The sequence below is a fragment of the Macrobrachium rosenbergii genome, chromosome 52 (genome assembly GCF_040412425.1).
Source record: "Macrobrachium rosenbergii isolate ZJJX-2024 chromosome 52, ASM4041242v1, whole genome shotgun sequence".
In the NCBI taxonomy this organism is placed as follows: domain Eukaryota; kingdom Metazoa; phylum Arthropoda; class Malacostraca; order Decapoda; family Palaemonidae; genus Macrobrachium; species Macrobrachium rosenbergii.
The window spans coordinates 22902928-22914308 of NC_089792.1; the positions used below are offsets into that span (position 1 = coordinate 22902928).

General features: G+C 41.3%; 1 long non-coding RNA gene across 1 annotated transcript in view; it reads left to right on the plus strand.

Moving 5' to 3' along the window:
- The first annotated feature begins 1416 nt into the window (after positions 1 to 1416).
- The window catches only part of LOC136833753 (uncharacterized), a 104787-nt gene continuing 94822 nt past the window's right edge, over positions 1417 to 11381 (plus strand). Inside the window, exons 1-2 of the long non-coding RNA XR_010851579.1 lie at positions 1417 to 1517; positions 10538 to 10670. This is a non-coding gene — a long non-coding RNA (uncharacterized lncRNA). The remainder of the gene's footprint in view (positions 1518 to 10537; positions 10671 to 11381) is intronic.

The window sequence follows — 11381 nt, forward strand, 5'->3', positions numbered from 1 at the left end:
TGCTCCTTAAGATACACTGAGTAAAATTCATGTTTGCCCTTGTTCAGCCACTGCCTGGGCCGTTTAACGTAAATGTGTCCAGTCTCAACGCGCAGGAATATGCTGTGGCCATTTGTATTGATGGTACCGTTTTGATTAACGTCTTGAACTCATGAGTCTTGTAATGACCATCTTGCTGACACCTCAAGGTGAGAGCAAATGTCCTGTTCCGGTTTTATTTCATTCCAATTCCAACTGGTTTTGTATTGGTTTTGGGAATTGGTAGGGCGGTTTTTAATTTAATTTAAAAATTAAATTCAATAAAAATCTCTTAGTGCACAAATCCTTCAGTAGAAGGATACCTACAATTAAAGGTATCTGACACTATAGTACTAAATTCTAATGATGAAAGCCTCAGAATATTGATTGTAGTTTTAAATTGTTTCAGATATCTCTCTGGAGTAATAGACAATTATATATATATATATATATATATATATATATATATATATATATATATATATATATATATATATATATATATATATAAATTTAATTCATCACGAATTAAATTGTTTCAAATACTCCCTGCAGAAAATATAAAAATCTTTTCTTGGGAATAAGTTCTTTTTGAGCTAATACATTCTCTAATGTGGTTCCTTCCACAATATTTGCTAAGTAACCAGTTGGTTCTTAGCCACGTAAAATAAGTCTAATCCTTCAGGCTGTTAATCAACTCAGTGGTCTGGTAAAACTAAGGTATACTTAATACATTCTCTTCTCCTGATCCCTTCTATTTTCTTCTTTTTTCTATATTCCTCTATTTTCTTCTCATTTTTCCCTCCTCTCTGGCCCAAGCATCGACCAAAATAACCAGAGGAAATTGCAGACTAAATTAAGGCAACTTTTTTTCATTTCTCTCTCTCTCTCTGCAATCGGCAACAGGTAATATAAAAGTCCTCCACACTTTCTCTACTGATTTCCCTTTCGAGCCCTCTTGGGTTTTTCATATTGTCTGATCACTCTGCCCATAAGAGTTTTCATCTGAATTATTATTATTATTATTGTTATTCAGAAGATGAACCCTATTCATATGGAACAAGCCCACACAGAGGCCATGTACTTGAAATTCAAGCTTCCAGAGAATATTACTAGAAATTCTTGCAACTCTTTTTTGTTAGTACTATCATTTCCCTTAGATTATCTACCTTTTTTGGGTCTGGGTGCACTCCACTATCTGAATATATTGTTCCAAAGAATTTACTTTTGTTAGTTTTAATTATGCATTTACTGGAAATAAATACAAGACCATTCATTCTTATTCGCTACTTTTATATGTTAATGTTTTATATTCAATTTATTCACAAAAGCCAAATACTGGTTGAAGTTGACAAGAAGTCACCAAACTAAACTGGAATCAGACGCTTTACTACCGACATATTATCACTGGCCCGTCACTTCCGTGGCATGTCAATCGCGCCACATCGTCCGTGTGATCCGTGAAGTATTGGTGAACAAGAGTTGAAGAGGAATAATAGGTTAGTGATAACAGTTTGTGTATTTCTTGTTTTTATGACGGTCTATGATATTCTGAGGTTATTAATTTCCTCGTCATAGACTGAGACATGAGACTTCGTGACTGCCGGTGTGGGTGCTGACCTAGCCTAGTAGACGAACTTCTTAGGCAAACCACAAAGTTTTGCCGTTTCCCTTTTAAATCATTGGTGCACGAAGGCGGGATTTTCCCGTGGAAAAACAAATGCGAGTTAGTGACGTCAGCAGCAACAGTGAATCACTTAAAATGTAGGCTATACGCTAAATCTGGCTAACTGTGACAAATCTTAAATACACCAAACCCAGTCGAGACCTAGGTTAGGGTAAACGATCGGACATGAGACACATGGGTGGTAGAATTTTCACTCGATATTTAATTGGAGAAATAACAAGCACATTAAGCTTTTAAGAAATCCTTTCAAAACACTGAAGCTTCATTAATACTAAAACAAGCATGTGAAGTCTTCGCAGTAATTTTTCGGAAGATTTCAGCCAGCCATTTCGGAAGGTTCCAGTTAGCCATTTTTGCATGAAAAACATTTTGGGTTTTTCATGCAAAAATGGCTAGGAAGTGGTAGGGGAGTAAAAGAACCTAAAAATACCAATCTAACGTAACCTGTGGATGTTTACTGGTTACAATTTTGCCGTATTAGCTATGGACGGGGGTGGGGGCCCGCATTCTTACCTCATAAGTCGTAATTTGATTAATTATTTTCCCAGGTTATTAAGCATTTGCTAAGGTCATGTATTGAGATAGTTTTTTTGTTTCGATGTGTTTTACCCAAGAAAAATATAAATTATAATGTGGGAGGTGGCTGCAGTCTTCCGAAAAATAACCGGGCAATTTTGAATCCAAAATGGCGTCCCCCCAAATACTAAGACAAAATTGGCGTGGCGATTGAAGGCAATTTTGAATCCAAAATAGCGTCCCCATAAATACTGAGACAAATTTTAGCTGGCAATTGGAACATTTTGTTCCCAGCGCTAGTGAAAATTAGACATGAAATTCCCGTCTGTCAGGCTTGAACTGAAAACATTTTACCTTTAATTGGTTTTATCCTTATGACATCACAACTGAAGCTAATGTTTATAGATTTTGTTCTTAATTACTCAAGATTTTAGTTGTTTGTTTAATCGGCACAATCAAAAGCATTTGGTAATTTTTCCAACCCTGTACATCTGGCTGCCAGCTCCGAGACTGACAACGCAATAGTGAACTGTTTTCTAGAAATGTTATTTTGTTTTAGCTTTTCATTTATTTAAAGTCATATTTTGTCTTCTGGACATGTTGTAACTAAACTGTTTGACAAAAATGCAAGAAAGTTGAGTATGACAATTTATTTACCTAACACGAGGTCAAGATCTAAGCCAGCATTCACTGAAATAAAGGTTATAAATCCAAAATTACTTAAAACACCATTATATTTTACAGAACTTATACTGTAATGTGATAAATACCTTGTATGTGATGTATATTTTAATAAAAAATAGGAACACGCGTTTAATAGCTTATCAATATTCACAGCAAAAGCGTATTTGGAGGGAATGTGGTTTGCTCCAACAACAAATATTTTCAAATGGCTTATAATGAACCGTAATATATTTACTCAGTTTATAACAATTCAAGCGGTTAGTCTTCAAAGATCAATAACAGCGCTAGTTCCCGACAACTCGGAGTTCCCCAAAATATTAGCGTTTAAATTCTTGTAAACGCAGCGTCTATGGGTAAAATAACATTGGAAAACGTTTAACACACGAAAACGTGCCATAGTCTGTTTGGACAAGTGACTCCGCTCATCACTTGTCCACTTTTTTTGTTTCAAATAAGTTTCGACGGCATGGCTGGTACTGTAGAACTAAATCTTAAGCTCCGCATTTAATCGGAAATATACCATTATTTTGTAATTTATATTTTTACTTTATAGTATTTTGGCGTTTTTTATCAAAGAATTTGATGGGGCCGTTATTTTTGTCAAGTCCAAACGGCGAGGAATTAGCCTCAGTCCCGAGTTGTACTGTCAGGCCATCCTGGTGCATATTATCTAAAGGGTGTTTGCAGCATCCCTTATCCACTCACGCACTTTTATTTTAGGTAATGTGAACTAGTTTCCTTCACCTGGGGCCCTTTGGAAATTTATATTTCCAGGTGAAGAAGTTATCAAGAATTTACTATTATTTTTGATAGGTTTAACCTTAAGTTGTATGTCCTGGATGTTAATATACAGTAGTTCCTTTTGGTAAAAGTGGTTTCCTTTGCCTGGGTCCCTTCCAGGTGAAAACATATGGCTGATGATGACTTGCTCTTGTAGTTACAATAGAACCATTCCATAACAACAGCGTGGTGGTCTGGTCTTTCTCCCAACATTTCCAAAACCCAGTGTTCCCAAAGGGTCCCGAACTAAGTTGGGTAGATATGAGGTTAATAATAATTGACCGATAATAAACAGCCCTACCTCCTTCACCAGCAACAATAAAAGTATAGGAAAAATCTCCATTCCTGCTGCCTCTTTTCAGTCTTGCATTCCAGCCATTCTGCTAAATCATCAGATTTTGGGTTTTCTCCATGTTCCATAGGTAATATTGCAAATTAGTTGTGCACACAATGCCCTGTTATGTATGATGTTATGTGGGGGAGTTTCCTTGGGGAGCAAAACCCCCATTCAGGCTAAGGTGGAGCACCCAAGGATGTGTTAGGTTAAGGTAAGGTTAGGTTAGGATGAATCCCTGTTGGAATATGTCTTTGATTTGCTTTTAAGAGAGCTGTGACTTGCAGAAATTTGGCCTAACATGCTTAGCTCTTCTGTACTTTTAATTGCTGCATCATTAGATCCTTGTACTTCATCTCCTTTACCTACTGGATCTTTTTAATATGCTGTCCAACTGCTCCAGTTCCCTTTTTCATTGTTTTTTATGTTGAATAGCCAAATTGTTCTAGCGCTTGGCTCGAGAGCTTAAATTTCATAGATGCCTGCCTGCTTTAATGAATGTTTTAGTTACTGTTGGAGCAAGCCACCCATTTCTGTTACTGTTACCTCTACAGTTTATAACAGTTTTGGGGGACCCTGGTGGGAAAACAGGGATTCTGAGAGGGATAAAAAAAAGTGAAATTTTCCTGAAACAGAAAAGCATCAGCTTGAGAAAAACCTTCAGGTCTTCACCAAATACATGAACTGCATATTTGTTCTTACACAAATACAAACCATCATTCTTACATAGTGTTGGGTTTGCAATGAGACAACATCCTACAATGACGTTTATTGTAAGAGACCAGAGAGCCAACTGACTTGCAACTGCGTTGCAGTTTGCAGCTCCTTATCAGTCGGCAGCACATTATTGAAACATATTGTACAACCCCCAGATTATACATGGTAAAAATTAAAGGGGCGAATTACACACTGTAATTATAAAAAAGGAAGAATTAACTAACTTTCAATATCATAGCATACAGTTACATAAGCAGAGTGCAATGTTCAGTGACAAAGTCAAATACATACAAGTATATATATGTAAAAAATATGATTCACTCTTGACAGAATTGTATATAATGCATGTAAAGAATAAATAATACTGTATTAGCATTACATGAAGTCTTTGAGCCACTTGGTTTTACCAGCAGCCCTCCTAGGCCTACTAACGACACTGGGCTCCTAACAGGAGTGTGTGACTGGCTCTAAGGGCATAGGACTCATGGAGGTGCCTGGCTGGTATGCAGGTGCGCTAGGGGGCAGAGTGATGACTCTCAGGTGCTGTCTATTTATTTTTGAGAGCCTACCTCTCTTGTTGAGCTTAACTGTGTACTGATGGTGGGGCCTGATATTATGCCCATTCTGTCCCACTGTTTAGTAGCTTGGTTCTGTATACGTACAGTACATTGGTACCTGGTTTGATGGGTGGTAGTCTCTTGGTAGTGTCAAGGGCATGCATAGCCTCCTGCAGTTTTGCCACTTGCAGTTCCCCTTGATATATTGTCTTTCTCCAGTACCTGTCTACCAACAGGTGTCTTTTAGCTATAGGTACCCCGTCACATAGTTGGCTACCCATTGCAAGCTGAGATGGCGACTTGTTGATCTCTCTGAGAGGCGTGTTGAGACTCTGGAGTATCGCTATGGCCATCTTGTCTGACTCAAGGGTGCCACCTTTTGACATGTTTTCTCAGAGGACCCTCTTTGCCGATTTGACAGCTGTTTCTTGCCCTGCCGTTGGACTGGGGCTACTGGGCTGACAACAGATGGGCTTTGACTCCCCATCTCCTGAAGAAGGCCTCCATCTCTTCGCTGGCTAAGTTTGTACCTCCGTCTGTTGATGTTTCTTCTGGGGCTCCCCAAAAATAGGATTGAAGGTGATTGCTTATTTTGTTTGATGGGGTACCATTGGGGAAGTGAGCTACTTCTAACCAACCAGTTAGTCTGTGAGCATGTACCATGTATACGTTACCTTCTATCTGCAACATATCTGCCTGCTGGAAGGGGTATTCTGCTGGGGGCGTGAGCACCATTTCTTCAGGAGGCAGTGAAGGGGTATGTTCATCAAATGTGGACGGTGAGCATGAGTGAGAAATTGTTCAGAGTGAGAGATTTGCAAATCCCAGCCTATCAGGGCAACGTATCATACTGTACTCTGCTGCCTGCGCCCATTGCATTAAATTTAAAATATGTCGTATCGGTATTGCCATCATAACTTCGAAAATGTCATAACTGGTATTGCCATTGTAACTTCAAAATGCCACTACTCGAAACATCGTAACTCAAGGACCATCTGTAGAGTTTTCCCTCACACCACACAAACCTACAACTAAGTCTTTGAAACTCTCTCAACATCACCCCACAATCACTTACAGAAATCTTAAACTGCAAACACTCTCATAGCTCACATATCACAGGGTAAACTGTCTTGCATCTCTTCAATATTCTCAAGAGTTGACAAACTCGTCGTTACATCCATCATCCCCAAGAAACGCACCATACACACTTGCTCATTCTGCATGCACTAGATCTTTTGCCCATCTTTCTGCAAAACATTTTCTCCTCACATCAATTGTGCAGTAATATCATTCCTTCTCGAAAAGTCCATGCCAGTCAGAAGACTAAAGGCTCTTGCTCATCACTCACAACCACAAACTCATGCTTAACTTCCTCCAATCCACCCACGCTCACAACCAAAACTACCTCTTCCCACACTTACAACCTGTCATTTGCCTAGTCCTTGCAAAACCACATATCATACCTACGCTCAACATTCCACATACACTTTTCCGTCTCCCTAACCACACTTGCATTTACCAATGAAATTTCAAAACTGTGACTGCAGTGAACCAAACCACAATATTCATTCCCATTCATGTCAGTCATGACTGTTATCCCACAACTCATGCACACAGAAACTCACTTCCTTCAGACCTGATTCAATCACCTCTTTGCAGTCCTCATCCCCTCTTTCATTTGCCAAATTTCATCTTTCCTCAGAATCACCCTCATACTCTTAAATGCCTTCCTTTCCATAACCCAGTTGTAGTGTACCCCACTGAAACACTGCAAATGCAACACATACTGTACTCTCCTTTCACACTGCTTGATACATTATAGGTTTCTTCTCTCCACAATGCACACACATAATCACACCATACAAACAACTTATGACCAACAGTACGTTGTTTATCAGAAATACCCCAGGTTCACACAGCTTTCAACTCTGTATGGTTTAATTTTCTGCATTCTGATATGCTCAAGAAGTTGAGCCCCTTCTTCACAAGGGAGCAGTTTAGGAAGCAGTGGACCAGTCATCGGAGGGGTTCTACAACAGGCATTTCATAGTCCCCAAGTTATCGGGGGCTGGAGACCTGTACTGGCTGTCAGCACCTTGAACTTGTTTGTGGTGAAGACAAAGTTTCACATGGAAACGAACTGATCTGTCATGTCCTCTCTCCATCAGGACACATTTTTATGTCCCCACCCATCCGGGCTCGAGAAAGTTCCTGAGGTTCGTTTTTTAGGGCAAAGTTCTACAGTTTTGGGTGCTGTGCTTCGGCCTTGCCACAGCTCCACGTCTTCACCCGAATCTTTGCTCCTCTTGGCAAGTTGGTTTCACCTTCTCAGGATCAGTGCCTCCGTCTGTTTGGACGGCTGGCTTCTCTGCTCCCCATCAGAGGAACAGTGCACGAAGGACTTGAAAAGGACTCTTTGCCTAACACAGGAGTTAGGCATTTTGATCAATTCTCAAAAATCTCAGATGACTCCAACTCAGAGAATTCTCTATTTGGGAATGACTATGGACTCTCAAGCTTTTTGGGTTTTTCTCTCCCCCAAAAGAGTCGAGTCCTGTCTCCAAACTGTCCAAGAGTTTCTCGATCTCTCGACCTGCTCAGCTCTTCAATGGATGAGCCCCCTGGGCACCTTGGCCTCTGGAATAGTTCGAAAAGTTGGGCAGGCTTCACATGAGGCCTCTGCAATTCTACCTGAAGGCAAATTGGTGCAGGAAGACTCAGTTGGACTCAGTCGTCTTCCTGGTCATTCTGGAGATCAAGGATCTTTGTTGGTGGTTGTCAGAGGAAAAACTTCAGGAAGGAATTTCTCTCCTCCCTTAACCCCAACCTAGAATTCTATTCTGACACTTCAGACGTAGGTTGGGGAGCTCTGCTAGGGAGTCAGAAGGTGTCCAGGACATGGACATTGGATCAGAAGTTGCTACACACCAGTGTCAAGGAATTAAAAGCTATTCACTTGGGCCTTCAGGCTTTCTCTCCACTAGTCTCGGGCAAAATCATAGCAATCTACGCGGACAACACCTCGGCACTCTCATATGTCTGCAAGCAGGGAGGCATCCACTCCTTCACTCTCTGCGAGGCAGCAAAAGACCTCCTTCTCTGGGTGAAGCACAACCAAGTCAAGATTCTCCTTTTCTTTGTTCAGGGAAAAATGAATGTCCTGGCGGACGAGTTGAGCCACTGTTGCCAGGCACAGTACTGCTGACAGAGTGGACCCTAGACTCCAAAGTCTGCCTAGATCTTTGGAAGCTTTGGGGCAAGCTTTCCATAGATCTCTTTGCAATGTCGAGGAACCACCAGCTTCCTCTCTTTTGCTCCCCAGTCCTGGACCATCTCGCTTGGGCGACGGATGCCATGCTCTTGGACTGGACAGGTCTCAACGTATATGTCTTCTCTCTCTTCGGGTTGATCAGAGAAGTGCTGAACAAGTTCACATCTCATCAAAATGTCTCGGTGACACTCGTCGCACCATTTTGGCTGAGAAAGGAATGGTTTCCGGACCTGCTGCAACTGCTTGTGGAGTTTTCGAGGCTCCTTCCACAAAAACAGTTGCTGCTCAGACAGCCCTACTTCTTCAGGTTCCACCAAGGATTGTCCGCTCTGCCCCTGACAGGATTCAGTTTGTCAGGAACCTCTTCAGAGCGAAAGGTATTATGCGACCGGCTGTAAAAGCTATTGCTATATGTCAATGAGCTGCTTCTAGCAGGCTCTACCAGTCCAAGTGGACAGTTTTCAGAAGATGGTGCAGACAGAATAACATCTCTTCTTCTGAAACCTCTGTGAACCAGATAGCAGATTTCTTACTCTTCTTGAGGACCTCAAGGAAGTTATCACCATCTACAATTAAGGGATACAGATTGATGCTTAGCTCAGAGTTCAAGCATAGAGGCCTTGACCTGTCTGCAAATCAGGATCTTAGCGATCTCATTAGACCCTTTGAAACTTCCAAGTTAGAGAGGCCAGGTGCAGTCTCCTGGAACTTGGACATCATATTGAAGTGGCTCTCGAGTTCCTGTTCCTCCTTTGAACCTCTGCGTTCAGCTTCTCTTAAGTCTATCACCAAGAAGGCCCTCTTCCTGGCAGTGTTGGTTACTGCAAAACGAGTTAGCGAGCTCCCAGCAATAGACAATATGGGAAATGCAGTCTGCTCTCTCTCTCTCTTGGTTTCCTCGCCAAGAATGAGGATGTATCCCATCCCTGGCCCTGCTCATTCGTCATTAAGAGCTTGGTGGACATTCTCAGGCCAGAGGAGGAGAGACTTCTTTGTCCGTTTGAGGGCTTTGCAGTACTACCTCCTTAGGACTGAAAAGATCAGGGGACCCTCGAACAACCTCTGGTGCTCCATGAGGAATCCTTCACTTCCACTTTCAAGGAATGCTTTCTCTTTTTCCTGAGAAGTCTTATTTCAGAAGCTCATGCTCAGGTTAAAGAGGACATCTTCCTGATCCTGAACATTAAAGCTCATGAGGTTCAAGCTGTCACCACATCCCTTGCATTTGGCACAATATGTCCATGTCTTCTATTCTGCAATCAAAATTCTGGAGGTCCAAGTCAGTTTTTGCATTGCACTACCTTAAGGATGTAGTTGGCATGGTGTTGGGGGAGGAAGCATAGGGACTCTCTGTCTCTCTACTGCTGTACTGTCTCCTCACCTTGTTGTAAGGTTGTTGAGTTTAAGGAAGCTTAGGGGTACTGTGTACTAGGGGTACCCACCAGTTTTTAGTGGTTGGTGTGGTGGTTTTTAATTTTGGTGGTAGGTGACAGCATTGTTTTTTGTTCTATGCCCAGGGCAAGAGCAGTATTTTGTCTTTGTCAGTCATTGGTGAACCTCCATGGCCACAAAGTAAGCACTGAAGTGGGGGTGACTCTTGGCCATACTGCCGTGTCCTCTAGAGGTTAAGATGAGTGCTGACCAGAGCCAGTGATCACCTGCAGCGGCTCTCTTACCAGGTAAGGTACAACAAGCATTGGCCCAATGCTAGCAACCTTTCTACTTCAGAGTCACTATCTTTATTAATGTTTTGGATTGGGATATGTTCATGTAGCCCTCCACCTCTCAATGTGGAGTCAGCTATGTACTGTAATTGCTTGGTAAGTCACTTATATAAAAATTACATTTTTATGATAAAATAAAGTTACATATATACTGTACTTACCAGGCAATTAGATAATCAGAGGATTTATATATACTGTACTGTACTTACCATGCAGTTGCATAATCAGAGCCCTCCCTCCTCCCCACAGATGGAGACCAGGGCTCAGACGAATTGATGTCTCCCACTTAGTTGTACCTGTCAGTCCTGATAGTGGGCAGGTCCCTGTCACCTACACAAGCGATGGTAGAGTGGTAGGAAGCTTGTAGCTATGTAATTACTTGGTAAGTATATATAAAACTTTATTTTATCATAAAAATGTCATATTCATTCAGTAAGAACCTGTAAGGTAAGCGTGACGTTAATAGACATTATTCCAGTTCTATTGACCCTCATGATATGTTTTTGCTGAGGGATAACTATGTGAATAGTAGTTGAATGAAATGCAGTTATTGATCATGAACGGAGAGCTTTTTAGGTTGTTTCTACAACTATAGAGGATAATACTTGTAAGACTTTAGTTAGAGGGATGTGTGTCTTGCCTGCTTCCCCATTTAGTAAATGGTTAGGTCCTCTGCTGCTTCTCTTCAATCTGTTACTCCAAATGAGCTTCCCATCAATTCAGACCATTAGATTTGAATGGAGTCATTTTTTATGTTCACTGGGCATAAGTTTCACAGGATAATTTTTTATTTTTTTCTTTTCCAGACTACCCTCCCAATAGTCTCATTAGGTAGTGTCGTCCCCCTCCCCTACTTTTTCTTGCCTTGTCGTTGGCGCATCCTGTCTTACTCCCTTGTGGCTTGGAGCAACATGGAACCAGGACATGTCAGAAAGCATTGCAGATCCATGCCCATTGTCTCCATCCTCTCTTTGGTCTAGTGTCTGTGGCTCTAGTTCCAATGTTAGTAGTGCCAGGTCCAGCATTTACACTGCCAAGTAGTGTCCGGGGTTATTGGCACCAATTTCAGCTTTAGCAGCAATAAGTCTAGCAT